Raw genomic sequence first — 11056 nt, 5'->3', positions numbered from 1 at the left:
AATGATGTGCTCTGGGTGGGTGTGCTCACCTGATTTGAGACTGGAATCAACTTCCCATGTAAAGAGAGCAGCAGAGGCTCTGACTGAATTGAAGGAAATGAAGAGTTTCTTGTTTTAATCCTCAGGCTCCATTCTAACTCATAACTAATGAACTAGTATCATGCACAGCAGTACTATCTTCCAAAGGCGGCAATTATATAAGAATAGCATTCCAAACTTGGTAGTTCTGTGACTGGCTGGCATACAGGCTGTTAGTGTGGGAAGAAGCTTTTCACACAGATGTTAGTTAGAAAATAGACGTATGGAAGTAACTGTATCTTGCTGGGATTACAATAGGAGAGGACAAAGATTTAAATTTAAAATCTTTAAACTAATGCACAAGATGATTCATGCGAAAGATATTATTTTTTTCTTTGTGTGACTCATGAGACTTTTAAAGAGGTAGATTTCAATTAAAAGCACAAATTGGGGTGATTTTAGTAACTAGCCTAGTGTGGTCTCCCAATAACTTGACTTTGAATTTCATATGGACCTTATCACAAAGCAGGTTCTTAGACTACACTTCTGTGATTCTCATCAGTAATTATAGGTGAGGCACAAAATAAGGCATATATACCAGGTGTTTCCCTTGCATAATAAAGTTAAGAACCACCAGCATATACTGACCTTGGTAAGTGACAAAGAGGTAACATAATTATGTAGAGAGAATTCAAAGGCATTTTCATTTAAAATGTCATTTTCTTTTAACTAACAACAGTTAAATAAACCCTAATATGGAAAAGAAATGTGAAGTGAAAATTATATAGATAAAGAACAATCATCTGAGAATTTTAGCTACCATTTGAATAGCAGAAATTGATGTTTCTTTTTGCACAGACAGTAAACCTGAGACAAGCATTTGAAGCTATCTGGTAATTGCTACTGACCTGTTTGAGTGTCTTAGAGCTTAGATGGGAAACATGCCCAGTGGAGAAGGCTCAAGTATCTTCCTGAAGTCATGAGACTACCCTACCTTTTAGGGAACTCAAGCTGTACATCATTACTTTGGCAGACAGATGGCAAGTATATGGCTCAAGAAGTGCCACTACCCTTCCTTGAATTACTGGTATTGCTCCTTAACTATAGCAATCCCACCCCTGCCCCCATGCCCAACCCAAGTTCTGACTTCACCTCAGAATCCTTGTCAACATGACTCCTTATTTTCTCCATCCCCAAATTAAGGTAACTACAGATGAATAAATAAATAATCTCATGGAAAACAGTGTCCTCTCAGTTTAATAACATGTATCAGATAAAAGACAATAATTAATCATCAAAAAAGGAGTTTTACACAGTGCATGGACATGCATTAGCCTTTATTTGCTTAGTTTGAAAAAGTCAGGTATTGACTAATACCTAACAATGAAAGTAACCTTGACTTTATTATAATCTTGAAAAAAGAAATTCATGGGTTTCATATACAATTTGCTTATACAAAAAGTTATGTAATCAAGGAAGTAAAGATGTTATTAAAATATCTCCATTGCTTCAATTAATGCCTAGAAAATTAATTCACAAAAAATATTATTCAGCAAACTGAGCATAAAATTTATAATCTAATCAGTTTAAGAGACAGTCTTTGAAATTTAATTAACTTAGCTAGAACAAAGAAGAGTACACATGATTAGACTCTACCTTTAAAATGTTCAGATGTCTGTTGTCTTATTAAACAAACATTGTTGGTGAATGTGCACCCTGACCCCTGCTAGATGCACAACCAAAGGAAGAGTTTACATGTTGAAATAAACAAACATTATAATGTACATAATGAACTTTCTGTATCAGTGAACAGGAAAACAAAGCGTAGCCAATAAATTGTTAATCAATCTTTCTCTCTTGAGAGGTTATATATTGATAGCTGGTTTTCCAAGTATTAGCATGTCACCTAGAGAGTAGTTTTGCTGTGGAAAAGAAAGAGGATGATTTTGATGCAGTTTTCTGTCTTGTGTAACTGCTACCATAATTTCTGGATCTCTAAAAGCATTAGGAAGAGAACATATAAAAGCAAATGAAAAAGAGTGTCAGATAGTCATACATCTTTTTTAGCCCTAAAATATGTAAAATCTCCCAAAATAAGAGGCTGTACTTCATGCTACTATGCTGTCTCAGGTTCTGTAATAATCCCTTGTCATATCTGCTTTAGTTAAATTGCAACTACATCCAGATCAACTTGATCACTTTCTTAGTCCCCACATCTTACATTCATAATCTTTCAACACTTACACAGTAACATTTTAATTACTCATTCTCTCATATCAATCTCTTGTTCCTTAAGGATATGGTTCAAATTTTATTCATTTGATTTCCTCAACATCTAGAGTGTGATTTGTATATATCATCCAGTTAATAAAATGTTGAAGAAATAATAAAAGCAATTTGAAAAAAGAGTACTGGATATTAACAAGATACGTCATATCTTTTAAAAATATAGATTATCTCCCTACAAATATTTTTTTATCTTTATGCTTTATGAATTATAACAGTCTCAGGAATTACAGGTAGAAACTTGTAAACTCATAACACTTATGTTTCAATTATAAAACAAGAAGCCTTTGTTCAAACTATGCTCTACATGGATTGTGTTGAATTTATTTAAATCTGGATCAGCTACAATTAACATTAGACTTTTAAAAGTTTGCCATTTGCTGTTAAACAAGAAGGAATTAACGGATGAATCTTTTAAATTAAGAATACATACTACCTAAGTAATTGTAGCTTATTTTACATCAGAAGAATATTTTGAGGCTTAGTATTTGTCAATTACTAAGACTAGGAGACAGGAATTACACTAAAATAAAATAAATAAATTTAGAAAAAATATCTTGGGTTCATAATATATTTTTACTACATGTATTCCAGTCCGCTGGTACTATCTATGCCTCACAACATAAGTACTTGCTATAAGCTCCAAAAGTAATCTGTGTTCTTTGCAAGTCCTGATTACACAGAGACGTATAATCACGTATCATGCGAAGAACTCCAATCATTTCTAATCTGTTCTCCTTAAGGAGTAACAGGTAAGGATTATCCCACCTGATGATGTAATCTGTGTTCTTTGAATAGGAGGCAAAAAAAGTAGCACAGATAAAAATATATTTATATATTTAAATAGATGACAATTGACTTGAGCTTTATAGTCTACCCGCTAGTTTACAAAATGCACTTTGCTTTCATTCTATTATTATATACCTTTTATTAACACTATTAGTAAATGATTGTCACACTTACAAGTGAAAGTTGTATCAAGTTTTCTAATCTTTATTTTTTTTTTTTTACTCCAACTCATCTTTGTGTCATTTAACATTTCATAATGCTTTTGACTTTTTGAGATGTCTAGCCATTTTTGAGGCAGGCATTTTCCATCTTTTTAATCTCACCTGTCACACATTAAAATTACAGAAAAGAATAGAACCTGTAATGATAAAAGAAATCAGCCAAGCATTTCCCAGGGATGATCTAGAGCAGAAACATAGGAATATAATGGGTCTAAAAAGAGAATATTCTATTTTAGAAAATTCACTTGCAATACAACACCACTTTTAGATACTCTGTTTTTCTTCTTTTATACATTATGATCAAAGACTGAGAAACAGGAATAATTAAGTGAATATACATTTATTCTACTGAAAGAATAATTTATAAAGAGATAGTTTACCTTCAAAGAGAAAAATGCATCAAGGCATAAGGTGACCACTTCATCATGAAAGTGTGAAAATAAATGATATGGCAAAATTGTTGAGATGAGAGACACAAGTTTCTCACTTATTATTATTTTGGAGGAACTTTATTAAATAGAGATTTACATGAACCTCTGCCGAACCTCTGTCATAGGTATAAAAAGGCAAGTGAAGGGCTCTGTGGTTGCAGATTGGGACTGGAAAAAGATCCCATTAAAAACAAAAAGGAAAAAAAGTTTCTTAATTATACAAACATTATATTTTAAATTAATGACTATATAAAATAAATTATAAGTGAGTATATATGATTCTATATTCAGAAAATGAGTCATATTGGGACTTGAATAAAAATTACCTATATTAAATAATATAAACCTACTGAAACACAAACAAAAATTTCAGTTTCTCTTTGATTTTCAAAGAAACCTATATTACATGTTAATTCTAAATTCACAGCTATCATAGGCATATCAAAGTTATCAGGTGAATAATTGGGATTTTTATGATTGCCATGAGATTAGAGCATTGTGATATGACTAACATGATTAACAGGTTAGATAGAATGTTGTTAAATCAGAATAAGTGTGTTGGATTTTCTAATATTCAGTAGAATTGCATAAAATCTTAAAAATATACATGGATTAAAATATAAATTAAAGGAGTATAACTCTATTATATCAGTGATTAATTTATTAGATCAACTATATATACTTGAAACATTTTCTTTAAGACTGGTTTATAAACTATCTTATGCCTGTTTAGAAATACAACTAACAGAAAATTAACTAATCTTTGATCTCATTCTGAGACACACCTGTTAAAATATAATCCATGTTTATTAGCAATACATATTTATGTAGAAAATAATAATAACCATACATCTTGAAGTAAAGAACTAAATACATTTTTTGTCTTCCTTCATCATACTTAACATAGTGCCTGGAACACCATCAATGTATAATATATATTTGAAGAATAAATGAAAGAATAAAATGATAATTGTAATAGGCTTTTCAAATTCAGCATATAGGATTTCTATTTCCGTTCTGGCATGTAAGGAACTTAGAACTTCTCACTTTATTCTAAAAACAAATAAGAAAAGCTGAACAAACTGGAAAATCAATCCCTCTTAGATTCAACAGAGAAATGAGGCCATTGGGAAAACTGCTGCCCCCCAAATTATAGAGACAGACAGATGAACACAGGGAATCACACTTATTGGAACAGAAACTTATGAGTAGAAACTTCCATGAGACGAGTAGAAACTTCCATGAGACTTAGTAACAGGGGAGGAAAACGTGAACTATAACTGATGAATTTATGCGGCCATTTCAGGATGGACAAATGAAGGAGGACCCAGTCAAGGGGGCTCCCACACTTTCATGAGTTTTACCTCCAGGAACTTGACCAGGTTCTCACAGTGAATATGAAAGAAAAATTCCTTCATGCTTCTGGTAGAGAAAGAGGAAAAGGATAAAAATATGCCAGAGCATTATGTTCTACTTAACAAGGTCTGTCCTCAAGAGAATCTATTTTACCTGTGATGAACTTAGTGTTGTGTTGTTGTTGTTTTTAATCAGAGTCTTACTGATCTGGGGGAAGGAAAACAGTATTAGTAATTCCAACTCCCTCTAGCCATCCTGCTCCACCTAAAAGGAGGAAGGGAAATAAAAAAGAAATACTAGAGATCAAAAACACGGTAATGGGAATGAGGAATGCATTTGATGGGCTCAAAACAGAAAAAAAAATATAGGACCAGAAAAAAAATATAGCAAAATTTCTAAAAACTGTAAACTAAGTAAAACTACTGTAACATATGAGTAATGGAAATGCCATGAAGAGAAGAAAGAGAGAAAAGGATAGAAGAAGTATTTGAAAGAGTAATAACTGAGAGTTTCCCCCAAATTAATGTCAAACAGCAAACCATAGATCCAGGGAGATTAGGGAACACCAAGAAAATCAAATGCCAAAACAAACTACACTCAAAACATATCTTATTCAAGCTGCAGAAATCAAAGATAAATACAATTTTGAAAGAAGCTAAAGGAGAAAAAAAATCTTACTTATAGAAGAACAAAGATAAGAATTATATCTGAATTCTCTTCAGAAACCATGAACAAAAAGAGTGGAATGAAAATGTAAAGTGTTGATGGGGGGGGGGGGGAAGTGCACCAACCTAGAATAGTACCAGTGCAAAATTATTCTTCAGAAGTGAAGTAGAATAAAGAAGTTATTATACAAACAGAAAGAGATAGAGGTACTGGAGAATTTTTTTATAAGTTAGAGGGATAGCCCTGGAACTCAGGGTGGGGGATGCTATTAGAATAATTTTCTCATAATCAGATACTAAATTGCATCCTGACTTATCCTGCCTGTATCCTCTACCTACATGTTTATTAGATATTTATTAAGAATTAGGGCAAAAATTTATTCATGTTATAGATCAATTTACCCTATTACTCTGGACATGGTATGAAATATATTCATAAGGAAATAAGGTTGTGCTACCAATAAAAAGTCTAGTTCTGACTGGGAACTCAGGTGGGCTGAGTGGAGTCCAACAGGTGCCAACATAAATATTTCCTCCCACCCTCTCTTTCATAATAAGCTTGAAAAAGGGAATTGCAAACAAATGAGGAAAGTTATGTCATGAGATAATCATCAATTAGAAGAATTCACTTTTAATTGTGGAAAGACATATATTAGAAAAATCCCCTAAAAGTAAAGTCATTATATTTTAAATACCTAAAAGTGAAAAAGGAAATAATAGCATTTATATAATAAGCTTAAAAAGTTATGAAACAAATACTTGTGAATATAGATCAATAACAAAGTAGAACAGAAAAGGGAATATCAATTTTGGGAGAGAAATTAAAATAGATATTGAAATAAAAATAGAAAACTCATAAATAGTACATGTTAAAACCCACATAAAAAGAGAATTAGAGAATTGAAAGAATATATTATATTAAGATATCGATTCAATCCACCACAAATGTTAATGACATAGACAGTATGAAAAATAAGTTAGGAAATAAAAGGAATAAATTGAAAATCACTAACATATACCTAAATGAAGAATCAGTATTAGAGACTAGAAGAAATATCAGAGAAGAAAGATTAGACAAAATTATGTTTGGGAATTTTTGTATTAAAAAAGACATGGTTCTTTAGATTGAAAAAGATTGTGTCTAGTTCCCACCAAGATAATTAGAAATAAAACCACACAAGTCTATGTCACTGTGAACTTTTAGAACGTCAAGAAAAAAAAGAAAACCTTATCAGCTATCTGAGAGAAAAATGCAAATAATTAGGTTAAAAATGACAATTGGACAACAAAATTTTCATCAAGACCTACTGAAAATAAATAAGTAAATAGCCATTTTAAAGTGTGGAAGAAAATATCTAGACTTCTATATCTTGATAAAATTGTATATATAATTATATTTATATATGAATAATATATAATTACATATGATTTATTATATTTAATAAATATATGTTATTAGAGATAAAATTATGTATTTTATACTTTATATGATATATACATATCATATATAATAAATTTTACATATAATATACACAAATTTTATGTAATACATATATTATATTATATGTATATATTATATATTTAATTTATATATAATATATATTTATACATAATATATTATATTATATTATATTATATATTAATATCATTATATATAATAATATTATATTATCAAATAATATAATAATATTATGTTATATTATATACTATATATTTTATATATAATATATATTCAATTTAATTTAATATATAATTATATATAATTTTTCTCTAATAATAAGATAAAGATAAATATATGGGTACCCAACCCCTAGATCTCTATTAAAAAAACACTAAAATTTGTTCTTCAGGAAAAATAAAAATTTCCCTTAGAGAAAGAGTGGGATGCAAGAAGACATGGAGATGAGCAATATTTTAGTAAAATATTTTGGCTAATTTAGTTGACAATTAATTAAAATATATTTATAACTTTTTACCTTATAAAAACAAGATTGACATAAAATTCTAGATAACAGAAAAAGATGAAAGTGAGGGAGCATATTGAAAAATGATTAAATATTCTGACCTTTTTATGTTGCTGGAAAGATAGATGAGAAGATAAGACTAGATGGCTTTCATTTCTGTAGACGTGCTTAGCAGTTCTTCTGGTCTAGGCTGGCTTGACTAGGCTGCAAGGTCAAGGAAATCTTCTCTTACATGTCTAAGCCTCTGCTGGCATAATTAGAGATTCTTTGCCAGATCTATTATCTTCTAAGAGAATAACATAGTCTAATTCACATGGAAGCAAAATGCTTCTCAGCAGCAAAGGGAACTCACTGAGCCCACCTGCATTCCCAATCAGAACCAGATCTTGTATTGGTAGCACAGACTTATTTTCTTATGATTATCATGTTCTAAAGCCATAGGGTAAATTGATTTAGGACATGATTAAGTGTTTGCCCTAATTCTTAATAGATATCTAATAAGCTTGCACATAGGTACTTTTCAAGCCTCCTCTTCCATCTCCTTTACTATAGTCCAATATGTCCAAACAAGTCACTGTTCATACCTAGAGTCACTGCTGGAAGAAACTACAAAGGGGGGTGAACAAATGAAAGGTCATTCTTCAATGATAAACCACAATTAGAAAAATAGGATGTTAAATATACTTGTTAACAAATTATAATAGCATGAAAAGTAAATAAATCCATGAGGCAACTTTTACATCAGCGGGAGGAGAAGGAAAAAGGGAGGGAGAAAAAAGAAGTCTTAATAAATCCTTAATAAATAAGGTAAGGATGTTGACAAAAAAGGGCAAAGAAAAAGCCATGAACACACAGAAAAGATAGTCGAAATAAGTCAAAATACATTGGCTACCGAAGAAATGTACATAAATGATATAGCCTATTAAAAATCATTATTCTTTGAAAAAAAGCTTTTGCTTTCAAGAGTACCACAAAACAAAATCACAAAGGATGCCTGTAAATTGGAGATAGGAAACTTTCATTAAACAATAGTAAAAAAGAGGCAAGAATATTATTTTTAGCAAATTAGATTTTTAGATCAACTTATTAACAGTACAAAGAAGGTCATACACAATAATAAAAGAAGCAATCTAATCCAAATATAAAGTAATTATGAATGTTTGATGTTTTAACAGCATGTGCTCAAAATGAGAAACAGAATTATAAGATGCAAAATAATCTATGATTATATACAGATAGTTCATGTGTAAATCTCATGTCTAATCATCTCAAAAAACCAATAGAGCAAATAGATGTAAAAAGGAACAATATTATAAAGATTTGAAGAACACAACCAACTTGATTTAGAAAAATATATAAGGAAGTATATACCACCACAACAGGCAAAATGCATTATTTTTGAGTACACATGGAACATTTACCAAATTTCATACTTTTACAATCAAAGGAAGTTTCTATGGATTCCAGAGGACATGTAATATACACACCATATTTTCTGGTCATAGCACAAATTATTCAATGATGAAAAGACAGTTTAAAAGTTTATATTTCCAAATACTTTAAAACCTTCTAAATATATAGCTTAATAAAGAAACTATTATGGAAAATAGGAACTATTTATAATTCAAGTGACAGAACATTTGTGATAATGGTACTTTAAAACAAATTAATATTTATGTTTATTTAAGGAACAAAAATCAACAATGTTTGAAAACAATTGAAATAAATGATCAATTCATAAACCACACACACACAAAAAAGCTGAGTAATTGATTTAAATCAAAATGGAAAATAATGGAAAAGAGGCAAAAGACCTTAATGGAAGCCTCGTAAAAGATGAAACCTAAATAGACAACAACAAATGAAAAGCTTTTTCATCTCATTGACTTTAAGTAAATACAAATAAAACTCTCAGACAACTTTACACACCAAAAAGATAGGCAACAATTAAAAACAATGTTGATACTCCAATGATGATTTGGATGTGGATGTGGATGAATTCCATTTTACCAGTGCTGAAACAAAAACACTAAACTTTAACTCATAGTAGCAAGTGTCTGGGAATGGAGGGAGATGGGCCTGTTTCCAAACTCACGCTTTTTTTTTTTTTTTTTTTTTTTTTTTTGAGACAGAGTCTCGCTTTGTTGCCCAGGCTAGAGTGAGTGCCCTGGCGTCAGCCTAGCTCACAGCAACCTCAGACTCCTGGGCTCAAGCGAATCTGCTGCCTCAGCCTCCCAAGTAGCTGGGACTACAGGCATGTGCCACCATGCCTGGCTATATTTTTCTATATATATTAGTTGGCCAATTAATTTCTTTCTATTTATAGTAGAGACGGGTCTCACTCTTGCTCAGGTTGGTTTCGAACTCCTGACCTCGAGCAATCTGCCCGCCCTGGCCTCCCAAAGTGCTAGGATTATAGGCATGAGCCACCGTGCCCAGCCCAAACTCACACTCTTGACTGGTGTATTTACCTGCCTCCCAAGAACAGCCAAGAAAATTCCAAAAAAGAAAAGAATGAGTGCCCCTTTCCCTTCAGACTTGCTGACGCCCCTGGATCTTTCATACTATGCAAGTTGTCTTTAAATTAATATTAAACTGCAAAAACAAAGGATTTTACTTTTCAACTCACCTTACTTAAGATGAAGTCTCAAGATAACATGGTTCTTGTCTTGACCCTGAATTGAATGATTATTTATGCTAGCTATTCCCATCCAAAATACTACCATACAAATGAGATTTAGTCTACCTGTCCTCAAAAGACCTGCCCTTCCACTCTACCAACTTCTTTTCCTCACTCTCTTCCTTCTTTCCTTCCTTCCATTATTTTGTCTATAAATATATTGTGCCAGACTTTATGCTGAAAGCTGGAAATACATAGGTAAATAAAAATGGCCACTTTTCAGGTAGAGTTAACAGTCTAGTTAGTACAGAGATTTCTTATGTGGGAACAATTTTATTCATAGAGATTAATGATCGACCAGTTTGTAAACAAACAGCAATCCACCTTTGTTTATAGGAGTTATTCTTGATATCTGCTCTGAGAGATTTTGAAAATTTCCACTGATATTCATAATACACTTATTGACCACATATATAAAAAAAAATTAACTGAGAAAAATATCAGTAATTAGTGGGCTAATCACATTCCCTTAATTGTGTCCTCCCCCTTCAAGATCATGATAAAGATAATCAACCTATAGTTAGAATCTACTGTAGAATTGTAGGAGGTTGTCAGATTTGATAAATTTTTTGAAAATTTAAAGTGATAATTGCAATATTATTTGTAGGCTCATAGAATTCCCAGTAATACATGAATTACAGCAATT

General features: G+C 31.2%; 1 non-coding gene across 1 annotated transcript; it reads right to left on the bottom strand.

Annotated features, from left to right (window-relative positions):
* Positions 1-2939: 2939 nt before the first annotated feature.
* On the bottom strand, positions 2940-3079 carry LOC142873593 (U8 small nucleolar RNA). The gene has a single exon (XR_012921590.1). It is a non-coding gene; the product is annotated as a U8 small nucleolar RNA (small nucleolar RNA).
* Between the last annotated feature and the right edge of the window lie 7977 nt (positions 3080-11056).

This window comes from Microcebus murinus, chromosome 10 (assembly GCF_040939455.1).
Source record: "Microcebus murinus isolate Inina chromosome 10, M.murinus_Inina_mat1.0, whole genome shotgun sequence".
Lineage (NCBI taxonomy): Eukaryota > Metazoa > Chordata > Mammalia > Primates > Cheirogaleidae > Microcebus > Microcebus murinus.
The sequence above is the reverse complement of the archived record's forward strand: the minus strand, read 5'-3'. Positions and strand labels throughout refer to the sequence as shown.